This window comes from Mesoplodon bidens (genome assembly GCF_964165515.1).
Source record: "Mesoplodon bidens genome assembly, chromosome: 3".
Taxonomy (NCBI): Eukaryota; Metazoa; Chordata; class Mammalia; order Artiodactyla; family Ziphiidae; genus Mesoplodon; species Mesoplodon bidens.
The window spans coordinates 64,470,406-64,485,587 of record NC_138178.1 but is presented as its reverse complement, the minus strand read 5'-3'; the positions used below and the strand labels follow the sequence as shown (position 1 = coordinate 64,485,587).

The 15,182-nt window shown below is 49.3% G+C and overlaps 1 protein-coding gene across 1 annotated transcript in view; it reads right to left on the bottom strand.

Annotated features, from left to right (window-relative positions):
* Nucleotides 1-10,983, bottom strand: part of LINGO1 (leucine rich repeat and Ig domain containing 1) — an 82,896-nt gene extending 71,913 nt beyond the window's left edge. The window contains exon 1 of the mRNA XM_081230151.1: nt 10,866-10,983. The gene's annotated coding sequence lies outside the window, so the exon portion shown is untranslated. The remainder of the gene's footprint in view (nt 1-10,865) is intronic.
* Between the last annotated feature and the right edge of the window lie 4,199 nt (nt 10,984-15,182).

Sequence of the window (15,182 nt, the reverse complement as noted above, 5' to 3'; positions counted from 1 at the left end):
GCAGAAGCCCCTGGGGCAAAGGTGGACTTGGTGGAACCCAGGGACCTGGGGACAGAGGCTTCTAAAAGAGCAGTCATAAGGAATCCTCTCTCAGAGGCTTTGGGGGTGGGGGGCCTGCAGTTGGGTGTGGCTGTTCCCTGGGAAGGACTGAAGCGAGTTTTGCCATCTTTTTGGCTAAGAATAAAAGGGTGTGACTGATACAGTTCAACTGAAAACAAAATCCCCCAAGGAAATAGGCAATAACTGCTCCATTGTTTACCACGAGGGTTTATTTACTTGGGGGTTTATTTATTTATATTTTTAAATTTTATTTATTTATTTATTTATTTGGCTGCGTTGGGTCTTCATTGCTGCACATGGGCTTTTCTCCCTAGTTGCGGTGAGCGGGAGCTACTCTTCGTTGCGGTGCGCAGGCTTCTCATTGCAGTGGCTTCTCTTGTTGCGGAGCACGGGCTCTAGGTGCGCGGGCTTCAGTAGTTGTGGCACGCGGGCTGGCACACGGGCACTAGGGCACAGGCTCAGTAGCTGTGGTGCACGGGCTTAGTTGCTCCGCAGCATGTGGGAATCTTCCCGGACCAGGGATCGAACCCGTGTCCTCTGCATTGGCAGGTGGATTCTTAACCACTGCGCCACCAGGGAAGTCCCTATGTGGGGATTTATTTACTTGGGGGTTTATTTTGATGATGAGAAATCCATAATGATAAGTTTGGTGATTTCAGTGAGTTTTTTGGCATAGGAGAAAATCTAAATTGGGTGCAGACCTGAGATTTTAACCCAGTTTGGACACCTTGCACCTACCCTCATGACCACAGGATTTGCTTAGATATGCTAGTGGTAAGGAACTGTGCCCAGAATTTGCTGTGCTTTCTGCTTTTGTTTCCTACAGACAAGTTTCCTGACAAATGATGCTGAGAATTACTCATCCTGGGGTCAAGGATCCAGCGATGGCTTGTGGCTAGAGTGGAGATTTGGCTGGGCTGGTGTCAGCTCAGACCCCTGGCTCAAAAGTAAACTTGAGGATCCCCACTCAGGGAGGAAGGGGTTTTAGATTTGGACCTTATTGTCTGGTATCCAGAGGCCTGGGCAATGTTGGGATGAACGCATTGGCTCGTGGAGAATGCCTGACTAGAACTGCTTGGGGGAGGATTCCGTGAGCACGACATGAATCGTCTTCCCCTGAATGGTTTTTGCTGACTGACTGGGCTTTAATTCACTGTCTGCTAAGGATTTGGGGGATGAAAACAGAGGATGAAGTTTCAAAGACAAATATTGAAAGAAGTTCCTTTGGAGAACTGAGGGAGAGCTGGCACAGGAGAGAGGTGGCAGGTGGAGGGAGGATGGAGAGGGATGGGAGAGGGTAAAGGGGCACAGACATCACCATCTTGTCGCAGTCACCATAGACAGCATGCTGAGGGCTCCGCCCTCACTGGGCTAAGCACTTCCCATGCACGAACATGTTCAATGCCCACCAGCACCCTAGGAGGTGGTACTGTCACTGTCTGCATTTTCAGGATGGGGAAACCGAGGCACAGAGAGGGGGAGTAACTTGCCTTATAAGGAATGGGGCTGAGTTTCAAACCCAGGCAGTCAGGCTCCAGCACTCATCCTAAGAGTCCTTGATGAAACTGGGTTGGTCAGGCTAGAAATGGATGAAAGGCCCCTCAATGCCATTGGCAGGAATTCTGTCTGTGGGTGGTTAGATCTAGGTTGTCCAAAAAATCCCCTTTCTGACAGTCACTAGCTCTGTGACCTTGAGCAAGTTACTTACACTGGGTCTGCTTCCTTATCTGTAGAACATACTTTATATGGTAGTAAAGATTACAGAGCATGTGTGAGTGTGTGTGTGTGTGTGTGTGTGTGTGTGTGTTGCCTTGTACAGTACTTGGTAGAGAACAGGAATTCCACAAAAAGTAGACACCCCTTCTCCCTGCCATGGAGCCACAGCACAGCTGTGCTAGTCTCCAGAACTTCCAAGCATGGGCGTGGGCGTGGGCGTGGGCGTGGGCAGGGGCAGGGGCGTGGGCGTGGGCGTGGGCATGTATATGCATGTATGTACTCATATTATCCACATGTCCTTGCCTGCGTGAGCACTCACATGCACAGGCATGCATTTCCCTCCCTGGTCCTGTCCCTAACTCAGGCTGGTGGTGGCATCAGCCATGCAGTCCCCAGCCAAACACCCAGACATCACTCTCGAGTCCTTTCTTTCCCTCTCTCACCCTCACATCCTCTCACCATAGTCAGCCAATTCCTGATTATTTCTCAAACTCATCTTCTCCCGGTTCTCCCTCACCCCCACCCCAGCTGGCTTGCAGTCCTCCCTCCACCCACCCTCCACACAGTGGCAATTAGAATGACCTTTCCCAGTCACAAATTTGACCTCACCCCCTCTCCGCTTAAAAGCATTCCAGGAAGCCTGGCCAAGCAAGACGTGAAACTCAGAAGCCTTAAGGAGAAGTCTGACAGATTTGACAGAATAAAGATATAAAGCTTCTATATAGCCAAAGATACCATAAACAAAGTTAAAGAGACAAACAGCAGACTAAGGGAGATATTTCCAACACATATAACAGACGAACATTTTAAAATTCCTAATATACTAAAAACTCCTTTTAACCAATAAGAAAAAGGCAAAAAGAAAAGAAAAATAAGCAAAGGATGTGAATAGTCAATTCGCCGAGAAGAAAATACAAATGGCCAATAACCACATGAAAAGATGCTCAGCCTCGCTGGGGAGAAGGGAAGTGAGTGTTGAAACCACAGTGAGATGTTCTCCTGGATTGGCAAAAATTAAAAAGCTTGATAATGTTCAGTGCTAGGGTGGCTGGGGAAATGGCTACCTGCAGATACCAAGGGTGGCCCAGCCTTTTGGGAGAGCAATGTGACAGTAGCTAGCACAATTTAATAAGCACACCCTTTGCCCTGGCAAGTCCATAACTAGGAGTCTATCCTATAGAAAGGCTTACACGTGTCAGCCAAGGTATATATACAAGGATGGTCACTGAAGCATTATTTGCAAGAGTGAAAAATTGAAGACCACCTAAATATCCATCAACCCAGGACTAGTTACATAAATTACGTTATGTCCAAACAATGGAGTATTAGGCAGCAATTAAAAAGAACATGGGAGGGCTTCCCTGGTGGTGCAGTGGTTGAGAGTCCGCCTGACGATGCAGGGGACGCGGGTTCGTGCCCCGGTCCGGGAAGATCCCATATGCCGCGGAGCGGCTGGGCCCGTGAGCCATGGCCGCTGAGCCTGCGCGTCTGGAGCCTGTGCTCCGCAACGGGAGAGGCCACAGCGGTGAGAGGCCCGTGTACCAAAAAAAAAAAAAAAAGAACATGGGAGATCTATATGCGATGACACTGACAGATGCCCACAACACACTGGTAGATGAAAAATGGAAGCTGTAGAGTAATGTGCATAATACAATTCCATTTCTTTTTTTAGATAATATACAATAAGTATGTTTATAAAACCACAGAAAAACTTCTGGAAGGAGGCATACCAGACCAACAATCGTGGGACCTCAGCAAAATGAGATTTAAGGGCAAAGAGGGAACTTCCCTACTTAATAGGACACACTTCTATATTGTTTCAATTTTTGCATGAGCAAACATTGCTTTTGTGGTTAAAAAAAAAAAAAAGGAAAGGAAAAAGGAAGAAAAATACTCCATCCATGGCCCCTCACTGGCTGTAAGAGAAAGTCTGAACTCCTCGGGGTGGCCCCTAAGGTCCCTCAGGACACAGCCCTTGTGTGCCACCAGCCTAGGTTTCCCCTTGTCCCATTCTTTGCCTAAGTCTAGATAGACAAGCTCAGCTCCCTTTTAGTCCCCCAGACTGCCTCTGGGCCTCTGTCCCTGTGGTTCTATCTTCCCGCAATGTCCTTTCCTGCCTTCTGTGCCTTATCTTTCAAGTCGTTCCTCATGTGTCGCCACCTTCTGGAAACTCTCCCTGAACACTCCCCCACACTCTGCCTTCTCTCTCCCTCCCAGCAACGGTGACAGCCAACTACCAGGGAGCACACATGTGTCTGTGTCGGGGCTGTGCTGTATGCTTTACATTGTATTGATTCCCTCAATCCTCATAGCAACCCTAGGAAGGCCTGTCATCACCTCATTTAACAGATGAGGGAACTGAGGCAGAGAGGGGTTACCCAACTTGCTCAAAGTCACACAGCCAACAATCAGCAGAGCCAGTGAGTGGTGCCAGGCAAGGCACCCGTGCAGCCCCCTACCAGCGCTCAGCACAAAGTACCTATACCTGCCAGGCTTCAAGACTTGCCTGGGAGTCTCAAGGTTGGGGTTTGTCTTGTTCTTGCCCCAGAACCTGGGCAGGTCAAGCGTGCACAGGGAGGTCTGTGGGCCCAGAAACCAGCCCCCAACGCCACCCAGCAAGGGCTAAAGGAAGCAGCTGGTCTCCTCAGGGAGCTGGGGCGGCAGTAAGGATGGGGGCTGGGACCAGCACAGTTGGGGGCCAGCTGACCCAGGACTGCTGAGGAAAGGGACGGTTTATGGAGCTGCAGCCCCACCCGAGGCGGGGACCCAAGCTACTCCCCGCATACCTACTGTGTGTCAGGCCCTGGGGTAACGGGCCAGGGAAGCCGGCGGCCAGGAGACTACTCTGCCCTCCACGTGCTGTAAAGTCAGACACATGGAGGCCAGGAGCCTAAGAGAGGGACAGGCCAAGAGCCGTCGGATGGTGCTCGCAGGAGCGGGGGCCTGGCTTCTGATTGGGATGAAGCAGACAAGGGGCCTCCATGAAGGAAGTGGCACCTGGGCTCAGCCTAAAAAGATGAAGGGGATCTGGGCAGATGAGTTGGGAAGGGAAATCTGGGGGGCTGGAACAGCTGGAACAAGGGCCTGGGGGTAGGCAAGTGTGCGGAGCATTGGGGAAGAGTCACTGGTTTTGGCTGGAGCACAGGACAAGTAGGGAAGCAGCAGTGGATGCAGGGGTAGGGGTGCTGGGGGCCCTTGGAGGGGGCAGCTGCCCGCAGGTGAGGAGGGGGCACTCTGGAGCGGGTGGATTGCCTACGATCGGAACCTGGCAGGCAAATCCACCTTTGCAGTTAGCTGCAGGACAGTGGCCTAGCTCCCCACCTTGGTGCCCTCATCTAGAAAGTCATGCACCTTCCTAGACTGCTGAGAGAATTCAATTAGACAGTGATTTGAAGCGCCTGGGACACAGGGAGGGGGGATGGCCACACCTGGCGGGGGCGCCGTGCCCAAGGAGGCCAAGGTGGCTCACGGGGCACCTGCCCATGTGATGTGAACTTGTGGGGGCAGATGAGCCACAGGGCCTCCCAGCCCAGCAAAAGTATTCACATACTATCCTTGTGTTTAAAGTATAAACTCTAACACTAATGATGAAAAATCTGAAAGTGAAATCAAGAAAACACTCCCATTTACCATTGCAACAAAAAGAATAAAATATCTAGGAATAAACCTACCTAAGGAGACAAAAGACCTGTATGCAGAAAATTAGAAGACATTGATGAAAGAAATTAAAGATGATACAAATAGATGGAGAAATATACCATGTTCTTGGATTGGAAGAATCAACATTGTGAAAATGACTTTACTACCCAAAGCAATCTACAGATTCAATGCAATCCCTATCAAACTACCACTGGCATTTTTCACAGAACTAGAACAAAAAATTTCACAATTTGTATGGAAACACAAAAGACCCAGAATAGCCAAAGCAATCTTGAGAAGGAAAAATGGAGCTGGAGGAATCAGGCTCCCTGACTTCAGACGATACTACAAAGCTACAGTCATCAAGACAGTATGGTACTGGCACAAAAACAGAAATATAGATCAATGGAACAGGATAGAAAGCTCAGAGATAAATCCATGCACATATGGCCACGTTATCTTTGATAAAGGAGGCAGGAATGTACAGTGGAGAAAGGACAGCCTCTTCAATAAGTGGTGCTGGGAAAACTGGACAGGGACATGTAAAAGTATGAGATTACATCACTCCCTAACACCATATACAAAAATAAGCTCAAAATGGATTAAAGACCTAAACGTAAGGCCAGAAACTATCAAACTCTTAGAGGAAAACATAGGCAGAACACTCTATGACATAAATGACAGCAAGATCCTTTTGGACCCACCTCCTAGAGAAATGGAAATAAAAACAAAGATAAACAAATGGGACCTAATGAAACTTCAAAGCTTTTGCACAGCAAAGGAAACCATAAACAAGACCAAAAGACAACCCTCAGAATGGGAGAAAATATTTGCAAATGAAGCAACTGACAAAGGATTAATCTCCAAAATTTATAAGCAGCTCATGCAGCTCAATATAAAAAAAAACAAACAACCCAATCCAAAAATGGGCAGAAGACTTAAATAGGCATTTCTCCAAAGAAGATATACAGACTGCCAACAAACACATGAAAGAATGCTCAACATCATTAATCATTAGAGAAATGCAAATCAAAACTACAATGGGATATCATCTCACACCAGTCAGAATGGTCATCATCAAAAAATCTAGGAACAATAAATGCTGGAGAGGGTGTGGAGAAAAGGGAACACTCTTGCACTGCTGGTGGGAATGTGAATTGGTACAGCCACTATGGAGAACAGTATGGAGGTTCCTTAAAAAATTAAAAATAGAACTACCATATGACCCAGCAATCCCACTACTGGGCATATACCCTGAGAAAACCATAATTCAAAAAGAGTCATGTACCAAAATGTTCATTGCAGCTCTATTTACAATAGCCAGGAGATGGAAACAACCTAAGTGTCCATCATCGGATGAATGGATAAAGATGTGGCACATATATACAATGGAATATTACTCAGCCATAAAAAGAAACGAACTTGAGCTCTTTGTAATGAGGTGGATAGACCTAGAGTCTGTCATACAGAGTGAAGTAAGTCAGAAAGAGAAAGACAAATACCGTATGCTAACACATATATATGGAATTTAAGAAAAAAAAATATCAAGAAGAACCTAGGGGTAAGACAGGAATAAAGACACAGACCTACTAGAGAATGGACTTGAGGATATGGGGAGGGGGAAGGGTAAGCTGTGACAAAGCGAGAGAGAGGCATGGACATATATACACTACCAAGCGTAAGGTAGATAGATAGTGGGAAGCAGCCGCATAGCACAGAGAGATCAGCTAGGTGGTCTGTGACCGCCTAGAGGGGTGGGATAGGGAGGGGGGGAGGGAGGGAGATGCAAGAGGGAAGAGATATGGGAACATATGTATTTGTATAAATGATTCACTTTGTTATAAAGCAGAAACTGACACACCACTGTAAAGCAATTATACTCCAATAAAGATATAAAAAAAAACTTGTAATAAAGATGTTTCTAAAAAATTTTTAAAGAAATTAAAAAATAAATGAAATAAAAATAAAATAAATAAAGTATAAACTCCAGGTAATGTCATTTCACACTCTGCACCTTAAAGAGACACGAGAGGCAGAGCCCCACGATCTTGAGCAGGTCCCTGCCCCTCCCAGGGCCTCAGTTTCCCCATGCGAGTGGTAGGTGACTGGTCGGGTGGCTTCTCCAGGCCTGGTTATTCAGAAGGGGTTGAGCCATGGAAGGAGGGAACCGGGGCGGGGTGGGGGGGGAGGTGCAGAAATCCAGAGGGGTGGGATTCAGAGAGGGGAGGAGTGGGGATGGAGGAAGGAGAAGACCCTCCTTCCTGGGGCTAGTCCCCTACCCAGCCAAGGCCCTCCTCACATCCCCTACTCCGAGGCCCACCAGCCCCTGCCTGTGCCCGGTCGTATTCACTCAGTTCTGGGTGGAGAAGTTGGAAGAAGAGGAGCCCCTGCCTCCCAGGGCAAGTTCACCGGCGGGAACAGTGGTGTGCAGGACCAGAGACAAGTAAGACCTGCGACCATGCCCCACTGGACTACTTCAGGCTGAGTGTCATTAGGCAAGTCCCTGCACGTCTCCATTTCCTCTTCTGTGAAATGGATAAAGATGCTTTCCTTGTAAGTAATATTGCCAGCCCAGTGCCCAGCACACCACCAACCTGCCCCAGAGGTGAGGCCTTTGGCTCACCAGGAGCTGAGCATGCCCTGGAGGAGTCACAGCCAGCTCTTGGAGGCGGGGAGAATCACTCACCCTAGGCACCCCCAAGACCCCCATGGGTGCCATCCTCCTCATCGCTCACAGGGACCCTATCTTAGCTGCTTCCCCGCTGGCCCATCTCCAGCACCTCCCCCTCCCACCTGCTGCCAGAGGAACACTCCAAGTGAGACCCACTTTGACTCTGATCACTGGGCTGTCATTGACTGCTTGCTTGTCACCTCCCCCACCAGCCCTGTGGGCAGGAACCACATCTGATTCATCTTATCCATTGCAGAGTGTGGGGTCTGGCACAGGAGTCCTGCCCACAGGCAGCAGAGCTAGCAGTGGGAATGAACAAACACGACCATTCACCCCTCCCACCCGGCACCTGTTGCTCTACTGAGTATCCATGACAATGCTGGGCTCAGTGTGGGGCTGGGGTCAGAGCTTAGCATGGGACCAGGATCAAGATTCAGTCTGCTCAAGATCAGGGCTCAGTGTGGGGCTGGGATCAAAGTTCAGTCTGTCCAGGATCAAAGCTCAGTGTTGGACTGGGGTCAGGGTTCAATGAAGGAAGTTTTCTGCCCCTACCGTGAAGGGCTCAGGACTTCTCCCAGCCTTACCCGCTGCTTTGAAAACAGCATATCCTATTCCTGGGGTGCTGGGGCCTGTCTTCTGAGTCTCCACTATGCCCACCCTCTACTCAGGCAAGGCCTGTCCTCTGCTCTACTCCAGGCAGCTATGCTGGGATCCCCATACTCACTATGCCCCAGCCACCACCTGACTCCTACAGAAGGGGCTCAAGGCAGGAAGTGCTTCCTTGCATCCTTAACTGGCCTTCAGAAACACAGCAGGACAGTCAGCCTTCTGGCATGAATGCATTCTTAAGCCAAGGAGAAGTGGTTTGTGAGTTAGCTCAGATTTTTCTGTTATTCACCCCACTGTCCCCACTCCATTAGCCCAGAGGATCCAGTGCCAACAGAGGTAAACCCAGGTCTGGCTGAACATGAAGGCGAAGGTGTTAGCTGGTACATGGCAGTGAGATATGCTACCCAAATACCTCCTCCTATCACAGTGCCTGAAATTCCTCCTTTGTGCTCCTTGCTTTAAGTAATTCTTGCTGACCCTCCTCTGAAACCTCCGTCCTGAATCAGTTTTCAGCTGGGTGCGGGGACTGCTGGATCCCTCAGCCCTGGGCGACTCAGGTCCAGCCCAGGTCTGACACTCACAGGGCTCAGAAATGGGAGGTGAATCAGAGACTGGCCTGAGTGGGCATCGGAGCTGGGCAGAAGGCTGCGCCCGCCCCTCAGCAGTCCCATCCACCCAGCCAAACCCTCCACTACTACTCTGCCTGCTACTCTCAAGCAGAGGGTCAAGTTGGTTTGCTGGAAAGACACATCATTCTAGTTTTAATTAATTAAAGAAAAATCTAATCACTGCATTAAACTTCTCATTACTCCACTTGAATACCCTTTAAGTAAATTTAATTACCAGAGGATTGGGTTTCCCAGCCTCTTTCATTAGCTTTTGATAAGATGAGGAATGGGAAGGGAAGAGGGTGGGAAAGAGAACAATGCCATTTTTAACTCAAGGAGGGCAAGGTGGGCATTGTACTGGGGCTACCATGGTCAGGCTTTGGTGCCGCCCTGAGGACAGGCTTGGCCTTGGGCCTGGGGAGACCCCCACCCCAGCTGCCTCTAGAAAGGAAAAGGCCTAGCATTTGGCTGCAGTCAGTGCTGAATGCTTCATTTATGGCCACTCTTGGTTATTTATACCCCACCTCCTTCTAAAAGAGTTTGAGGCTGCTAAGAACAGCACAAACTGAAACATAAGAGAAGAAATCAGAACAAGGGAAAAATATGAGAGAGAAGAAGATGAAGCCAATGGCAAGACTACTGAGCAACTGCATGCCACAGCATCCTGAGCACTTATCAGAAATGAGCCACGAACCAGCTATGAGCTTCCTAGCAGCCAAGGCAAAGAGAGCAACACACTTTGGCACTAATGCAGTAACCAATAGAGTATTCATAAGGAAATGCATACTGAGCCTCAGGCTTTCCATCTGTAAAAAGGGTGGAGCTGGCCGATGAACTAAAGGAAATAACCATTGGCTAGAGCAGTCAGCAAAGGTTTCCTAGAGAAGGAGAGACCTAAACTGGGCCTTAAAAAAAAGGATAGGGCAGACTCATCTATAATAATCATTTGTTATTTGCCTCCCCCAGTTGGAGGCATCTCTTCCTGCCAGCAGGACCCTGAGCTTCCTTTGGGAAACACTCTCCCCCTCATTCCTGGTCACATGATTGGGGAAGGACAGACCCTTATCCCCAGCCCATCCATGTTTCCAAGCCCTGCAGACCCAATTAAAGGAGCAGGATGATCTTAATCCTGCCAGTTGGGCCCAAGAGATCAACTCCAGGACTTTTATTTGTTCTATCAGGAAAGCAGATTTTGTCTCTAGCCCAGACCCCAAATTTCAACCTGGTAGCATGTTGCCCCAGAAACTGCTGGCATGTGAAAAGCCACTAGGAGTGGAGCCAGCACCAAAAAAGAGAAGCAGAGAAATACAGACAGAAAACAGATCCTGTTCACATTGTTGAAACCACTAGATCAAGCCCTGCCTGAAGCCCAACCTACCCCTGGACACTTCAGTCACATGAGCTGATAATTTCATTTTATTGAAATAAGATTTTTGCTACTTGCATCCAAAGGGATCCTGACAGATACAGTGTTCAGAAATGTATCCTTCCTGTTCCAGAGACCAAGAAGGCTCAGACATCCCCAGGAGCCAGGGAGTAGGCAGGGTGGGTACGCCACCTACCGTGACTGCTATTGTGCCTGCTGAGTCCTGAAGCTTGAGGAGTCCCTTCGGCACAGGCTGAGGTGAGGAATAGGCGTGGGAGCGGTTGCAGGGGCTGGACAGGGCCAGAGCCCTGGAACGCGGGCAGGAGGCAGACTCAAGGCAGCCAGGACATGACTGTGGGGTCCCTAGAAAAAGGAGAAGCAAGAGTGAGCAGTACAGTTCACATGGGAGACAGAGGGGCACAGGGCGTTAAGGCAGATGGTGGCCACACCTTGACAAAGGTGAGACAAAAGTCAGCCAAGTTTATCTTCACTTCCTCACATCTTGTATCTCATTTCCCCCATTTACTTCCCTCTTCCCCTGGAGTACCTCCAGGCTGTAGGAGAGCATCTGTAGAAGGCCTTCCCTCTGAAGAGAAGGGAGGGCTCTGGGGCAGGCATGGCTGGAATCCATGTGCTATGGCCAGAGTGTATGTGCCTGGTGTGGGGAGAGGACGGGGGAGCTTCACCCGCAGTACTGTGGACTCATTTCTCACAGTTCCTCTCCCAGTGCATGCCCAGAACTAGGCCTAGGGCCTGAGGCAGCCAGAATAGGACAAAGCTGAGTGAGGCAGCCGCCTCCTTTGATATCTGGTCTGGACTTCTAAAAGAATCCAGGAGAGGACAATGCTTAACCCAAGGGCATGAATGGTGGTGTTCCAGGCATAGGCAGAGAGCAGTGCAGGCCCTCCAAGTGCCTTCCTGTTTGAGGAACCAGGAAGCCAACTACTCTGGCTTCACACCAGCCTCCCTTGGGCACTGTCCCTGGCTGGGGGGCCAGCCCTCGAGGGGCCCACACTCTTCCCCAGCTTCTCTCTGAGACCAAGTTGGGACCTTTGGGGAGAGAAAGAGGGTGAGGATATTTCAGACTCAGGACACTGCCAGAGGTCCTGGGCTTTGGAAAGTCACTAAGCCTCTTTAGGCCCTTAACGAATCCTCTGATCTAAAGGATGCTGGCTTTCTTCCCGGCTCCAGAAAAAGGCATGATGACAGAGATCTTGAATCACAGAACATTGGGCTGATTGGATCTCTAGAAATGTCTCTAGACCAGCACAGTCGAATAGCGCTTTCTGCAATGATGAATGTGTTCGATACCTGTGCTGCCCAATACGGTAGCCACTAGCCACATGCGGATATTGGAATGTGGATAGTGACACTAAGAATCTGATTTTTTTCTTTTATTTTATTCATTTATATTTAAATCAAAATAGCCACATGTGGCTAATGGCTACCACATTGAATAGTACAGCCCCGGACCAACACTTGCCCAGTCCCTGGCCACAGTACCCAGAGAAAACTGGGGTCCAGAGAGGAGAAGGGATTTGCTCAAGGTCACATAGAGAGTGACAAAGGCAAAACCCAGAACTTAGGTCCTCAGACTCCTAGCCCCGACTCTCCACAGAACCCACTGCCCTTCCCATGGTGGCCTTATGTTCTCCCACCTTGCTCAGCACTGTCACGGAGTGTCTTGCTGCCCCACTACCCATGCTGCTGCTCCTGGGGCAGGGTATCAGGCCGCTTTTGAAGGGACCTAACTCTCCCAGCCACTGCTGCTGGCCCATCCCCCAGCACCCCCAGCAAAGCAGCCTCAGTGACTATCCCTGAGGTTGGCTGGGGAAAACATCTATCAGAGAAGAAGTGCTCTGGGCACAGAGCTGTTCACTGCAGGGTTACTAATAACACCAAAATGCTGGAAGCTGCCTAAACATCCCACACTAGAGATGACAGACTGCATCATGACACCTCTGTTGGATGGAATATTACACAGCCATTAAAAATGATAAACACAGAGACTGGTAGCAGCACAGAGCAATGTTTACCTAACAATATTGAGCAAGAAAACAGAAAATGGATGAGGGTGGGGCTGGGTTGCAGCGGTGTGCAGGTCTCTGCGCTCACGGAGCCCACTTATATCTATCACCCCCGGCCCACACCGCAGCATCACGACCTCCAGATTTCATAACCATTCTACAGATGCAGGAACTCAGGCTTCGAGAAGCCACACACATACACCTGGTTACATGGGGAGTGAGGGCAGAGTCGGGGCTCAAACTCTTGATTTCTGACTCTAAGGGACAGACTTCCACTGCTGCCTCTTTGTGCCATGATGGTGGCATTAATGGTGCCCTTTCTTTTCTATTAATTAACTCATCCTATTTAACAAAAACACATTCTAAGTGCTTTACAAATGTTGGCCCATGTGGTCTGTACAACAACTGTACGAGGAGCAATTTATACTCTTATTTTTTGGATCAGGAAACTGAGGCACAGAGGTCAAGGGCCACTTCTACTTCCCACATGTTCTGCAAGGTTCCAGTATTGTCTTCACAGGAAAAGGGTAAGGGGGCAGAGAGGGAACAGCTATTGACTTGGAACAGTAGAAATACAGATGCATGTGTGTTTTCCCTTTTTAATTGCATGGAAATTCTTTCTGTAGCAATTGAAAGAAAAAAAATTCCAGAAGTAAAATATGGTATCAAAAAAAATTTTTTTTAAAACACATACACAAAAATGAAAACATTCAAACTGAAGCTACTGATGCATCCAAGAGACCTCGACTGTGAACGTAATCCACCTCCTGGCAGCAAAGCTCATGTCTCCAGGCTTTCCTGCCGATTTCCTGACCTCGGACTGCTCCCTCCTGCCTGGGTGAGATCCTCACCTCAGAGAGCAGCGGGGAGCAGCCCTGTATGGAGGTGGACTTCAATAAACACCTCCTGGCACCCCTTGGCACAGTGCAGCAGGCCAACAGACAGGCCTCAGAGCGCCAGCTGCCCGCAGTGCTGCTGTTGCTGGCCAGGGCTGACCTCAAGAGGCCAAGATATCCAGTCCTCTGCCTCCAGCCCCAGGCAGCCCCATTCTACAAGTGAAGCAACTGAGGCCCAAAAGGTAAAAGACCTCGTCAGAGATCACACTGCTACTGAACAGGGAAACGAGTGTGTGCACGTGCATGTGCATGCATACAACCCACATGTGCACATGTATGTCTCCCATATGTGCAATGCTTCAGGCCCAGGCACCCTCAAGCCTATAATTAAAAGGGCAGGCGATCCCCTTATACACACACACACACACACACACACACACACACCAATTATTACATTATTAACTGCTACCATATCCACAATTGTATTTCTATTTCTCCTTTACATTTTTCTCTGTTATTTTTCATTTTGTCACCAAATACTTATCAGGCACTTACTATATAGTAAGTATATTATAGGTGCTGGAGATTCAGTGGAGTACCCGTCATGGGGATGGGGGGTACAGATGATAAGCAAATAAATAAGCAAATAAAGAAACAAGATAATTCCAAAGAGTGACAAGTGCAATTAAGAAAATCGAGCCTGGTAATGTGAGAGAGAGTACCTGGGATGAGGCTAAGGGGTCACTCTAGCTGGAGGATCAGAGGAGGCCTTTCTGCAGAGGTCACATCTGAATTTATACCTGGACGATAAGAACTCAGTCACTCCTAGAGCAGCAGGAGCAGGGCAGAGAGCAGAGTGGGGGACTTCCCTGGTGGCGCAGTGGTTAAGAATCCATCTGCCAATGCAGGGGACACGGGTTCGAGCCCTGGTCCGGGAAGATCCCACATGCCGCGGAGCAACTAAGCCCGTGCGCCACAACGGCTGAAGCCCGCGCGCCTAGAGCCCGTGCTCCTCAACAAGAGAAGCCACCGCAATGAGAAGCCCGAGCACCGCAACGAAGAGTAGCCCCCGCTCGCCGCAACTAGAGAAAAGCCTGCGCGCAGCAACAAAGGCCCAACGCAGCCAAAAATAAAATATTAAAAAAAAAGAGCAGAGCTGGGAAGGAGCCTGGTGTTTTTGAGGAGCAACAGCAGGTCAGCACGCGGAATGAGATGGGCAGAGGTAGGGGCGACAGCAGGAAAGGAGGCCACAGCGGGAGGGTGGGCCCTGAAGGCCAAGGTAAAGTTTTGGACTTCATCCCCAGTGCAACGAAGAGTCACCTGGGAAGTGCTGGGATGTTTTATTCATTGTGAAAAGTTCCTTTGGGCTGCTGAGTGGAGCCTGGATTGAAGGGGAACAGGCACAGGAGCGGGGGACCAGTGGGCTGACTGTCGCAGTCACCCAAGACAGGAAGATGAGGCTCGGGCTAGGGTGAGGGAGGGACCAGACAGATGCAGGCTATATGTTATAGCAAAAACAACTCATCGGCAGTTAGTTGATGAGTTGGATGTGAGGAGGTGAGGGTAAGAAAAAGGAATCAAGGATGACTGCTACATCTTCTACCACAGACACGTGCTATTTTTACTACCAGACCCCCCCACAAAAGTTTA